This window comes from Mytilus edulis, chromosome 5 (genome assembly GCF_963676685.1).
Source record: "Mytilus edulis chromosome 5, xbMytEdul2.2, whole genome shotgun sequence".
Classification (NCBI taxonomy): Eukaryota; Metazoa; Mollusca; class Bivalvia; order Mytilida; family Mytilidae; genus Mytilus; species Mytilus edulis.
This window is the reverse complement of record NC_092348.1, coordinates 46,633,741-46,648,852: the sequence shown is the minus strand read 5'-3', so window position 1 is coordinate 46,648,852 and position 15,112 is coordinate 46,633,741. Positions and strand designations below refer to the sequence as shown.

At 31.8% G+C, this 15,112-nt stretch overlaps 1 long non-coding RNA gene across 1 annotated transcript; it reads left to right on the top strand.

The window, feature by feature from the left end:
• Positions 1-5,191: 5,191 nt before the first annotated feature.
• Positions 5,192-11,767, top strand: LOC139523810 (uncharacterized). Its single transcript, XR_011664697.1, has 5 exons — positions 5,192-5,577; positions 6,261-6,587; positions 7,986-8,312; positions 9,709-10,035; positions 11,432-11,767. It is a non-coding gene; the product is annotated as an uncharacterized lncRNA (long non-coding RNA).
• The last annotated feature ends 3,345 nt before the right edge of the window (positions 11,768-15,112 follow it).

Sequence of the window (15,112 nt, the reverse complement as noted above, 5' to 3'; positions counted from 1 at the left end):
CGAACAGACACACAGTTGTCCGTATCCAATGTAGTGCAGAGCTCTCCAAAGTTGGAAATTAGCATCGTGGAGGAAGATCTAATGTTCCAATGGAATTCGGTTCATCTCCCTTGGACCGATCGTAGCCCGGATTTGATTCATATCGAGTATATATGGGACACTATTGGGCGTAAAGTGCGCGAAAGGACACCCCAGTTCAAACACGTCATGAAATAAACAATGCCCTTCATCAGAAATGGTTGCTGCTACCTTAGCAACAAATTAGTCGATTTATGGCAGGAATCAGAAGACGTTAAGAGGCGGTTATCCGTTTGAACGGAGGCTGCGCACAAAGTACTAATTCTTTGGCGTATAACGATCAACCATGATGTGAACAATCATCTTAAGATTAATTTTGAAATGTCTGACATTGTAAAGTTCGACTACAGTAAAAGTTGTAAAATGCATTTTTTTGTACAAAAACACATCATTTTGTTACTAAAACTGTGGTTAGATAAATCATTTTTTTTTCAAACATTTTTTGTTCGTTTAAATGCCAATGTTATCATAAACTATGTTTCAATATTATTTTACAAATATTTTATCATATTCCATCCAAAATAAGAGGCTAATTTTTCAAGTTTTAAAAAATCAAGGTGTTGCAATACTTTTTTCCATGTGTATATATAACAATAATATTAAGTTTGATTATAATTTTCTAATAACTAGATAGATAAAAGGGTATTTAAAGAGTGTTAAATTGGTAACCTTTTGAAACAAATTTATACAAAATATCGATAAGTTTACCCGGATCTTTATTACATTACATTGGTTTCATAATGTACAATAACAAGAAATGCTATGGTGCTAATAGTAATATCTTCAAACTGTTGATCAATTTATTATTGAAAAGTTTATAATATTATCAAGGAAAACAGTCAGTCATAAAATCATCTCATCGGTATATTCACAATAGAGAAAAACATCTGAAAATTTGTTGTAGCAAATGCATTCAAGTTAATATAAGAATTTTGAAGCAGACACGGAAGTTAACTTTTTCGATGGTAGACTAGACCTAGGTCTGTTTTTATGACAATTGTAGAACATACACATGGACAAGTCAGCTATTGACCAGTCCTTTGGACAGGTCAGTCCCAGACCAGACCATACGACGGAAGTGTGCGCATGCTCTTTTTGTTTGACAGTCGAATGTTTAATTTAAATCCATGTAAACAAACACAAATTAGACACAACAAATAGACACGTGAGCAGATCAAGAAAAAATATATAGCATATCAACCCAAATATCCTCAATTCTGTCTTCATATGAAACGTACGTAGAGAATTCTAAAAGAGTCGCTTCTTGATGTTATGCATATTTGAAAAGCTTTTCTAAGGAAATAAAACAGTACCAATACTTAATAAAGATAAATAGTCAAAAACATTCGTGTTGTAGAAAAAAATAGTATAATATTTGCAGAGCCACGTTTTTCAATTATATAATTCTGTTTAATTATTCAAAAAAGTGTCTTAAAATTTAATTAAAAATCACTTGCTGGGGTTGACCTGAAGACAGAAACTTTTTATTAAATGCCTTAAGCTTATCATTGTACAATTTTTTTTTAATATGAATTAAAAAAGGTAATGCAGAAAAACACCACATTTATAAAGTTTGTTTTCACCGCCATTATGTGTAAACATTATATATATTTACTGACAGAGTGTAGGCCTGGAAATGTTTTTATTTGGTATAATTTAAAATTGGACAAATATACAGACTGTAATTCTTAAATGTCTCACTATTCAATACAAATCTGCCTTACAAACAGAGTCATACACAATGGGAAATTTTAAATAAAGAATTAAATCACATGCATATGGCACTTGGTGCCATCTGGTTTTTTTTTTTCAATGTGTCAACTTTAATCTGGAGATCAAGTTCAATCACGAAATTCTGATGTGTACAACATTGTGAATATTTAAATTTGAAAAATACATTTTGCTCAATGGATAACACGATTTAAATATGTGCTTTCGAATTGGAATCTTTTAGTAATTAATTGTCCATTATAAAATTATATTACAAGTACAAGTTACATATACTTATACAAAGCCGACCTCCAATAAATCGTTTGTTGGACAATTGTTATACTCGTCGTAAATATGTCTAGCTATTGTGAAATGTTTAATATTGTGTTCAACTTTACTTTCACCTATGTTGAATTATATAGATAATTATTTAGTGATCTAGTTTGCAACGTACTTTGCCATTACAAAAATATTATCCAGTAAACGACTGTCTGTAAATGTAACGTACGTAGAGTATTCCATAAGAGTGACTTCCATTTCGCTATATTGATGTTATTCATAAAGCCAAGACAGTCAAACATTTAATTACTATTTAATGTAGAGATTTTCCATGGAAATAATCACAGTATCAAATACTAAATATATATGAATATTCATGTTAAAGTTTAAAGTGTTTATCTACTTTATTAACGTGATAGGTCGTATTGTGATGATGCACGTTTAAGATGCTTGATTTCTTGATTGACAACATATTTGTTACGTTCAGAGGACGTGTTTTTCAACAGACTGTCGACATTCCAATGGGAACAAACTGTGCCCCTCTACTTGTCGACTTGTTACTTTATTATTATGAGGCTGACTTCATGCAGGAACTTCTTAGGAAGAAAGATAAGAAGTTAGCACTATCCTTTAACTCTACTTTTCGCTATATAGATGATGTTCTTTCACTAAATAATTCAAAATTTGGTGACTATGTGGAACGCATCTATCCAATCGAGCTAGAGATAAAAGATACTACAGATACAGTTACGTCGGCCTCATATCTTGACTTACATCTAGAAATTGACAATGAGGGTCGGTTGAAAACAAAACTTTACGACAAAAGAGATGATTTCAGCTTTCCAATTGTGAACTTTCCATTTCTAAGTAGCAACATTCCAGCAGCACCTGCATACGGGGTATATATCTCCCAATTGATACGATATTCCCGTGCTTGTATTTCCTATCATGATTTTCTTGATAGAGGGTTGCTGCTCACAAGGAAGCTATTAAACCAAGAGTTCCAAATGGTGAAGTCGAAATCATCCCTTCGTAAATTTTACGGACGCCATCACGAGTTGGTTGACCATTATGGAATAACCGTATCACAAATGATATCGGATATGTTCCTTACGTCGTAACTACAATCCCCTTCCCTTTCCCTAATGTGACCTACCGAATTAGACTTTTTACCGGATTTGTTATCACATAAGCAACACGACGGGTGCCGCATGTGGAGCAGGATCTGCTTACCCTTCCGGAGCACCTGGGATCACCCCTAGTTTTTCGGTGGCGTTCGTGTTGTTTATTCTTTAGTTTTCTATGTTGTGTCGTGTGTGGTGTTGTTTGTTTGTCTTTTTCATTTTTAGCCATGGCGTTGTCAGTTTGTTTTAGATTTATGAGCTTGACTGTCCCTTTGGTATCTTTCGTCCCTCTTTTAAGGACATAATTACTTCTGAATACACCTTAGCGGCTTACAAAAACAAAAAAATAACATTGCAAACCCCCATCCTGTGTAGAAGAATACGAAGAATTAGCAATAAAATGAATAGTTTGAAAAGAATCATTTCAGTTTATCTGATGAAGAAAAACTGATTTTTATACTCAAAACAGGTAAGTACATCTGGACATGCATAAAAAAAATTAATAACTTAATTAAAATAAGGAACTCTAAAACATTTACTGCATTGAATGAATGGATTGAATGAATGTGTATCTATATGTGTGTGAATTTTTGAGTTAATGCATACTTATAAGGGTTAAACCTTAACTGCTCTTACTACACATAAATTAAATTCATATGAAACGAGTGGCCGGTGAAAAATATCGTTTATTCAATTATTGAACCAATGAATGTCTGTAACATAAACGTAGTATTCTGCGCCCGATTTAATAATTTTTTACGCATCCATATCTTATAATCGTTAAAAACAAAAGTTCTCTCGGTCTTTTATGATGTGAAAATATGGCAGCTAATTGATATTGTGTTTCGAAGCCGTGGTTTATCGATTGTCACCGTAGTAAACAATCAAAAAAGAAGCTTGGATATTAAGCACGTGTTTAACATGTACAATAAGATCGTCATTGTTTATTTCAATGACATTTCCATGCGTATTGCAATCCTTTGACTTTTATGAGAAAGCTCACGCTGAGTTCACGGAATACGGCAAACATATCGGCGAATTGTTTACGGGAAGCAGGTTATTAAAAAAGTAAAATTCTTCTAAATTTAGACAAATTATAGAATTGTCTTAAGAAAAGGTATATGTACATAAATTTTATAATTAAACTAGCCATTTAGTTATAAGAAAACAATATGCATATTATTTTAAATGTAGTTTCATATGAATTTGAATGCAGTGTAATTGATAGAAATGTTTAACCAGCAAATTGCTTTTACCATTTTTTATAGATGTTCAAAGTAAATGATTGTCAATGATAAATTGACTACGACACTAAATTATATGTGGCACTAATTGCTTTGTTTCTTTTATAAATGTATTAATTTTAATCTAAAGATGTTAGATTTAAATCAAGGGTACCACCTCAAAAGGTCAAACACTACAATCTGTTATGTAAAAAAATAGGGAATAATATATTGTGCTGACAGAGTGCATCCATGAAGATATTTTTAAAGTGAATTGGGGGTATACATGTACCATGTGTACTGACTCTAATAATTCTTAAGTGTCCAATTATTCAAAACAAATCTGCCTAAAATGCACAATCAAAAATTGACAAGGACATTAAATCATATATAGCACTTGGAGCCACCTTTTTTGATAAATGTATCAATTTTAAACTTGAGATGTTAGATTAAAATTAATGATATCTCCCTGAAAAGTCAGTTACAAAATGTGAAAATGGGGAATATTCAAATTAAAAAAAAATACATTTTGCTCAAATGATAACATGACTTAAAGCTATGGTTAACAGTTGGATCATTCGTTTAATAAATTGTTCATAGTAAAATTATATTACAAGTATATTACAAGTAATATAATTAAAACAAGTTGCGCTCCAGTGTCTGTAGACACCTGGCCAACTATGAAATACACATGCACAATGCCAACCTGCAAACGATCGTTAGTTTCACAATTGTAATACTCATCGTAATTAGGGGTAGCCATTGTGGAATGTTTAGGTGGCAGGTACCAGTTTTGGTGTACCAGAACATGTGTCCCACGCAGAAATTTTGTTATAGTTAAGTATTGAGGTATATAATTGCATCATGTGGACTGAAAAAATAAATGAATGTAAATTCTAGGCTACTGTACTACACAAGTAAGTAGTTGCATACACAGGTTGGGGATTTCCTTCACATATAGGTCCAATCAGATGTCAAAATTGTGGTCTCCTCACTTGACGGCATCCAATCAAAGTGGGGGAAAAATTCAGTTTTATGTAAACAAAAATATCTTGAGATTTTGATGGTAAGGATAGGTTCGGACAAGGGTCTAATTCACTGAATATCCTTTCTCTCTTGAATTTTGGCTAAAATTCTTGTCGGCTTTTAGCAGGATTCTGCAGGTGAGGATTAGATTGGTATCAGAGCATCACATTTTTTGCCTTATTTGCAATGCATTTATAATTTTTTAAATCTCCATGCTGGACAGACACCCAAATTTAAAGGTTTTTTATATATTTACATAAGCACGCACACATCTTAGTTCCTTGAAACCATACATTTTATTTGTATACAAGCTTGAATGAATTTTCAAGAAAATAAAATCCTAAACCAATGAAATTCTAAAGATTTATTGTAAAATAACTGGTTTCTGCCACCTTAAGCCTAAACATGATTTTAACATATCACAAAATGTGCCTTTTTAAGAGTTCTACAGGTGTGTGGTATTATATTTCTTTTATTCACAGTCAATGTATAGGTCTGTTTGCAAGCAAATAATTTTTACATGGATTTTAAGAATTATCAAATATCAAGACAGATAACTCTGTATCCCAATACAAACAATGACATTCAATTGATCAGTTTTAAAATGATTATGTTCACCAAACAATGATTTTATATCATAAATTATATAGAAATAGCAATTACAAAGAGAGGAAAAAGTAAAATAAGCCTCAGCATAGTACAAGAAAAAGATGATTATACTGTATATTACCTGTTATAATGATTTATTTCATATGATATGGACATTTTCTTATTTATTTACTTTTTAACTATGAATATATGAATTCTTCCTTTTTTATAGGTCTACTACATAGTTGATACTGTAGGACAGGCTACAGAAATAAGAAAACTGGTCTCTCTCATCAGCAATGGTGTGGCAATTCTACAATTTCAACATGCGGCCTACACAGCTAGCTCATGGGGAGTAGAGATATGAGACTGATTGCGAATAAATGTACACTTAGTTGAGGGCATAATGGATTTACAAAGTGAAACATATGTACCAAAAATATTAGTTTATTCATAACTAAGCCTTTTTCAGCACTGCAGTCAACAGAACAATGATAGTGACAAGAATTGAGACTATTTAATACCTCAAACAATGGGGAAATACTTCTTGAGATCAGTTGTAAGTGGTTTTATATCATGCATGAAACAATAAACTTAAGTAGTTTTAAAAACTGTTGGATAATTTATACACTGTACCAGAAAACTCACACAATAAAATTTATTAAATATGAACACAATCATTTTTTTATAATTTTTTTTGCATTTAAAGCAGTTTGACGGCAAAAGACGCAAATAATGCTTTAATAAATTTGGTCTTACAAAGCCTATTAATCTTTTCTTTTGTGCTGTAACCATATAAAATGCATGTATTTTTAATGGTAAATGACTATAGAACTCAATCAGACTAAAAAGATGGAAATATATTGTTTTCAATGAGTGGTTAAAGGTGGCAGGTACCAGTTTTGGTGTACCAGAACATGTGTCCCACGCAGAAATTTTGTTATAGTTAAGTATTGAGGTATATAATTGCATCATGTGGACTGAAAAAATAAATGAATGTAAATTCTAGGCTACTGTACTACACAAGTAAGTAGTTGCATACACAGGTTGGGGATTTCCTTCACATATAGGTCCAATCAGATGTCAAAATTGTGGTCTCCTCACTTGACGGCATCCAATCAAAGTGGGGGGGGAAATTCAGTTTTATGTAAACAAAAATATCTTGAGATTTTGATGGTAAGGATAGGTTCGGACAAGGGTCTAATTCACTGAATATCCTTTCTCTCTTGAATTTTGGCTAAAATTCTTGTCGGCTTTTAGCAGGATTCTGCAGGTGAGGATTAGATTGGTATCAGAGCATCACATTTTTTGCCTTATTTGCAATGCATTTATAATTTTTTAAATCTCCATGCTGGACAGACACCCAAATTTAAAGGTTTTTTTATATATTTACATAAGCACGCACACATCTTAGTTCCTTGAAACCATACATTTTATTTGTATACAAGCTTGAATGAATTTTCAAGAAAATAAAATCCTAAACCAATGAAATTCTAAAGATTTATTGTAAAATAACTGGTTTCTGCCACCTTAAGCCTAAACATGATTTTAACATATCACAAAATGTGCCTTTTTAAGAGTTCTACAGGTGTGTGGTATTATATTTCTTTTATTCACAGTCAATGTATAGGTCTGTTTGCAAGCAAATAATTTTTACATGGATTTTAAGAATTATCAAATATCAAGACAGATAACTCTGTATCCCAATACAAACAATGACATTCAATTGATCAGTTTTAAAATGATTATGTTCACCAAACAATGATTTTATATCATAAATTATATAGAAATAGCAATTACAAAGAGAGGAAAAAGTAAAATAAGCCTCAGCATAGTACAAGAAAAAGATGATTATACTGTATATTACCTGTTATAATGATTTATTTCATATGATATGGACATTTTCTTATTTATTTACTTTTTAACTATGAATATATGAATTCTTCCTTTTTTATAGGTCTACTACATAGTTGATACTGTAGGACAGGCTACAGAAATAAGAAAACTGGTCTCTCTCATCAGCAATGGTGTGGCAATTCTACAATTTCAACATGCGGCCTACACAGCTAGCTCATGGGGAGTAGAGATATGAGACTGATTGCGAATAAATGTACACTTAGTTGAGGGCATAATGGATTTACAAAGTGAAACATATGTACCAAAAATATTAGTTTATTCATAACTAAGCCTTTTTCAGCACTGCAGTCAACAGAACAATGATAGTGACAAGAATTGAGACTATTTAATACCTCAAACAATGGGGAAATACTTCTTGAGATCAGTTGTAAGTGGTTTTATATCATGCATGAAACAATAAACTTAAGTAGTTTTAAAAACTGTTGGATAATTTATACACTGTACCAGAAAACTCACACAATAAAATTTATTAAATATGAACACAATCATTTTTTTATAATTTTTTTTGCATTTAAAGCAGTTTGACGGCAAAAGACGCAAATAATGCTTTAATAAATTTGGTCTTACAAAGCCTATTAATCTTTTCTTTTGTGCTGTAACCATATAAAATGCATGTATTTTTAATGGTAAATGACTATAGAACTCAATCAGACTAAAAAGATGGAAATATATTGTTTTCAATGAGTGGTTAAAGGTGGCAGGTACCAGTTTTGGTGTACCAGAACATGTGTCCCACGCAGAAATTTTGTTATAGTTAAGTATTGAGGTATATAATTGCATCATGTGGACTGAAAAAATAAATGAATGTAAATTCTAGGCTACTGTACTACACAAGTAAGTAGTTGCATACACAGGTTGGGGATTTCCTTCACATATAGGTCCAATCAGATGTCAAAATTGTGGTCTCCTCACTTGACGGCATCCAATCAAAGTGGGGGGGAAATTCAGTTTTATGTAAACAAAAATATCTTGAGATTTTGATGGTAAGGATAGGTTCGGACAAGGGTCTAATTCACTGAATATCCTTTCTCTCTTGAATTTTGGCTAAAATTCTTGTCGGCTTTTAGCAGGATTCTGCAGGTGAGGATTAGATTGGTATCAGAGCATCACATTTTTTGCCTTATTTGCAATGCATTTATAATTTTTTAAATCTCCATGCTGGACAGACACCCAAATTTAAAGGTTTTTTATATATTTACATAAGCACGCACACATCTTAGTTCCTTGAAACCATACATTTTATTTGTATACAAGCTTGAATGAATTTTCAAGAAAATAAAATCCTAAACCAATGAAATTCTAAAGATTTATTGTAAAATAACTGGTTTCTGCCACCTTAAGCCTAAACATGATTTTAACATATCACAAAATGTGCCTTTTTAAGAGTTCTACAGGTGTGTGGTATTATATTTCTTTTATTCACAGTCAATGTATAGGTCTGTTTGCAAGCAAATAATTTTTACATGGATTTTAAGAATTATCAAATATCAAGACAGATAACTCTGTATCCCAATACAAACAATGACATTCAATTGATCAGTTTTAAAATGATTATGTTCACCAAACAATGATTTTATATCATAAATTATATAGAAATAGCAATTACAAAGAGAGGAAAAAGTAAAATAAGCCTCAGCATAGTACAAGAAAAAGATGATTATACTGTATATTACCTGTTATAATGATTTATTTCATATGATATGGACATTTTCTTATTTATTTACTTTTTAACTATGAATATATGAATTCTTCCTTTTTTATAGGTCTACTACATAGTTGATACTGTAGGACAGGCTACAGAAATAAGAAAACTGGTCTCTCTCATCAGCAATGGTGTGGCAATTCTACAATTTCAACATGCGGCCTACACAGCTAGCTCATGGGGAGTAGAGATATGAGACTGATTGCGAATAAATGTACACTTAGTTGAGGGCATAATGGATTTACAAAGTGAAACATATGTACCAAAAATATTAGTTTATTCATAACTAAGCCTTTTTCAGCACTGCAGTCAACAGAACAATGATAGTGACAAGAATTGAGACTATTTAATACCTCAAACAATGGGGAAATACTTCTTGAGATCAGTTGTAAGTGGTTTTATATCATGCATGAAACAATAAACTTAAGTAGTTTTAAAAACTGTTGGATAATTTATACACTGTACCAGAAAACTCACACAATAAAATTTATTAAATATGAACACAATCATTTTTTTATAATTTTTTTTGCATTTAAAGCAGTTTGACGGCAAAAGACGCAAATAATGCTTTAATAAATTTGGTCTTACAAAGCCTATTAATCTTTTCTTTTGTGCTGTAACCATATAAAATGCATGTATTTTTAATGGTAAATGACTATAGAACTCAATCAGACTAAAAAGATGGAAATATATTGTTTTCAATGAGTGGTTAAAGGTGGCAGGTACCAGTTTTGGTGTACCAGAACATGTGTCCCACGCAGAAATTTTGTTATAGTTAAGTATTGAGGTATATAATTGCATCATGTGGACTGAAAAAATAAATGAATGTAAATTCTAGGCTACTGTACTACACAAGTAAGTAGTTGCATACACAGGTTGGGGATTTCCTTCACATATAGGTCCAATCAGATGTCAAAATTGTGGTCTCCTCACTTGACGGCATCCAATCAAAGTGGGGGGAAAATTCAGTTTTATGTAAACAAAAATATCTTGAGATTTTGATGGTAAGGATAGGTTCGGACAAGGGTCTTATTCACTGAATATCCTTTCTCTCTTGAATTTTGGCTAAAATTCTTGTCGGCTTTTAGCAGGATTCTGCAGGTGAGGATTAGATTGGTATCAGAGCATCACATTTTTTGCCTTATTTGCAATGCATTTATAATTTTTTAAATCTCCATGCTGGACAGACACCCAAATTTAAAGGTTTTCTATATATTTACATAAGCACGCACACATCTTAGTTCCTTGAAACCATACATTTTATTTGTATACAAGCTTGAATGAATTTTCAAGAAAATAAAATCATAAACCAATGAAATTCTAAAGATTTATTGTAAAATAACTGGTTTCTGCCACCTTAAGCCTAAACATGATTTTAACATATCACAAAATGTGCCTTTTTAAGAGTTCTACAGGTGTGTGGTATTATATTTCTTTTATTCACAGTCAATGTATAGGTCTGTTTGCAAGCAAATAATTTTTACATGGATTTTAAGAATTATCAAATATCAAGACAGATAACTCTGTATCCCAATACAAACAATGACATTCAATTGATCAGTTTTAAAATGATTATGTTCACCAAACAATGATTTTATATCATAAATTATATAGAAATAGCAATTACAAAGAGAGGAAAAAGTAAAATAAGCCTCAGCATAGTACAAGAAAAAGATGATTATACTGTATATTACCTGTTATAATGATTTATTTCATATGATATGGACATTTTCTTATTTATTTACTTTTTAACTATGAATATATGAATTCTTCCTTTTTTATAGGTCTACTACATAGTTGATACTGTAGGACAGGCTACAGAAATAAGAAAACTGGTCTCTCTCATCAGCAATGGTGTGGCAATTCTACAATTTCAACATGCGGCCTACACAGCTAGCTCATGGGGAGTAGAGATATGAGACTGATTGCGAATAAATGTACACTTAGTTGAGGGCATAATGGATTTACAAAGTGAAACATATGTACCAAAAATATTAGTTTATTCATAACTAAGCCTTTTTCAGCACTGCAGTCAACAGAACAATGATAGTGACAAGAATTGAGACTATTTAATACCTCAAACAATGGGGAAATACTTCTTGAGATCAGTTGTAAGTGGTTTTATATCATGCATGAAACAATAAACTTAAGTAGTTTTAAAAACTGTTGGATAATTTATACACTGTACCAGAAAACTCACACAATAAAATTTATTAAATATGAACACAATCATTTTTTTATAATTTTTTTTGCATTTAAAGCAGTTTGACGGCAAAAGACGCAAATAATGCTTTAATAAATTTGGTCTTACAAAGCCTATTAATCTTTTCTTTTGTGCTGTAACCATATAAAATGCATGTATTTTTAATGGTAAATGACTATAGAACTCAATCAGACTAAAAAGATGGAAATATATTGTTTTCAATGAGTGGTTAAAGGTGGCAGGTACCAGTTTTGGTGTACCAGAACATGTGTCCCACGCAGAAATTTTGTTATAGTTAAGTATTGAGGTATATAATTGCATCATGTGGACTGAAAAAATAAATGAATGTAAATTCTAGGCTACTGTACTACACAAGTAAGTAGTTGCATACACAGGTTGGAGATTTCCTTCACATATAGGACCAATCAGATGTCAAAATTGTGGTCTCCTCACTTGACGGCATCCAATCAAAGTGGGGAAAAAATTCAGTTTTATGTAAACAAAAATATCTTGAGATTTTGATGGTAAGGATAGGTTCGGACAAGGGTCTAATTCACTGAATATCCTTTCTCTCTTGAATTTTGGCTAAAATTCTTATCGGCTTTTAGCAGGATTCTGCAGGTGAGGATTAGATTGGTATCAGAGCATCACATTTTTTGCCTTATTTGCAATGCATTTATAAATTTGTAAATCTCCATGCTGGACAGACACCCAAATTTAAAGGTTTTCTATATATTTACATAAGCACGCACACATCTTAGTTCCTTGAAACCATACATTTTATTTGTATACAAGCTTGAATGAATTTTCAAGAAAATAAAATCATAAACCAATGAAATTCTAAAGATTTATTGTAAAATAACTGGTTTCTGCCACCTTAGTTATACATTAATAGTTGCTTTCATTTTCGTTTTATTTATAACACAAATAATTATTAACTGATTTAGTCTCTAACGTACTTTTGCATTACATGAATATTATCCATAAAGGTGTCAGTATTCACCTCAGAAACTTACAAAACCTTTGAATAGACTTATTAAGAAGGGATATAATTACGATACTGTTGTCAAGTCATTAAAGATTGCATATTTTGGTGTTAATATTGAGTCACTGATAAGGTCTTTGCATCGGAACTAAACACATTTATTCTAAAAACAGTTGTTGACATGACACGGGTTATGTTCTTCTCATATATGTTATGATGGTATGATACTAAACCCCTAACGGGAAGGATTGTGCCTGATGTTCATATGATGAAATCATAATCTTTCAGTCAGTTTAGTTGAAGTCTGGAGCTGGCATGTCAGTTAACTGCTAGTAGTCTGTTGTTATTTATGTATTATTGTCATTTTGTTTATTTTCTTTGGTTACATCTTCTGACATCAGACTCGGATTTCTCTTGAACTGAATTTTAATGTGCGTATTGTTATGCGTTTACTTTACTCCATTGGTTAGAGGTATAGGGGGAGGGTTGAGATCTCACAAACATGTTTAACCCCGCCGCATTTTTGCGCCTGTCCCAAGTCAGGAGCCTCTGGCCTTTGTTAGTCTTGTATTATTTTAATTTTAGTTTCTTGTGTACAATTTGGAAATTAGTATGGCGTTCATTATCACTGGACTAGTATATATTTGTTTAGGGGCCAGCTGAAGGACGCCTCCGGGTGCGGGAATTTCTCGCTACATTGAAGACCTGTTGGTGACCCTCTGCTGTTGTTTTTTATTTGGGCGGGTTGTTGTCTCTTTGACACATTCCCCATTTCCATTCTCAATTTTATGTCTCTAAATGCAACGGGGGTGCAGCATTCCAAAAGAGTCGTTTCCTCTTTTGCTTTATTGATGATATGTATATTTCAAAAGCAGACATACATTAACTACTTTTGTAAAGTAGAGATTTTCCAGGGAAGTAATCACAGTATCAAATAATAAATACATATAAATAGTCATATTAAAGTCTTTATCTACTTTATCAACGTGAGAGGTAGAATGTGATAATTAACTTTTAAGAGAAAATTTAAATATCAATCATGTTGAATGAGTGCATTTATCATTCGATTTTTTTCGGAAAAAATCAAATCTAGTGATCGTGATGGAATAGCAGATATTTCAGAATTTTGAAAAGTCATTGCTCATGTCAGATATGTGTGTACAAATTTATAGTAAATGTCTATTTATGCGTTTTCTATGTATGTTAAATATGAAATAAGGAATAATTGCCAATGAGATAACTACTGTAGATTCATTATTATACGTTGAATTCATTATTATACGTTGGATTCATTATTATACGTTGGATTCCAATTTTCATGGATTTCGTGGGTATAGGTGAACCATGAAATAAGATATTCAACGAATAACAAACTTCTTATATATATAGATTCTACCACTGCATCGAGTGTTATACGATATTTATCCACTCGAGACAGTTAAATTTTCAAATTTAAATCGCGAGGCTTGCCCGAGCGTTTTAAATATTTAAAATTTAACTGTCGAGAGTGGATAAATATCGTATTACACGAGATTTGGTGGTGGAATCTGTTTCTCTAATGATTTTCTAACATTATGCAGGCAAACTTATTCCTTCTGTTCGAATGATCTGCAAAAAGATGTGTTTTTTCTATGTGACGTCATCAGGCATGGTCGCCTTTTTTCATGCCGTTACAATAGGAAATTCAGAGGAAAGCAAGAAAATTCGACGTCATAATCTGATTTTAATCAATGAAGTACTGAGATCAAACGAACCACACGTTGATTAATTTTTTTATATACAATGGGTGCAGAAAGGGATAAATTGACGAAGAATTAGAGAAATATATTTATATGCAGACTTCGGCAAAACCACAAAATCTAATAACCACGAACAAGCAAGTTTCCTTACTCCACAAAATTTGGTACCCCCGAAAACAAATGAATTTGCAGTATCCATAACAAACAAAAAAGAAAAGAAACAGTCAAACGAATCTAAAAATAAAATAAAACCAAAATAGTCCAAATCATATAACAACAATAATCGGTATGTAATTGTGGTAGTCAGCAACCGAAAACCATTTGATTTCCGTTATTAAAGTTTCGTAATGTATTTCTCACCGTTAAGATAAAAACCGCATCTAGTATGGTAGTATTTGTGTGTTTTTTGTATTATTATAAAACACATATATTCTAAGCTATCAATAATCAATGTCTGTTAACAAATATTGAATAAGTACACCCATAGTTTCTCTATGTTTAAAAGCGTGTTAACTGATCTATAAGAGGCACCGACATG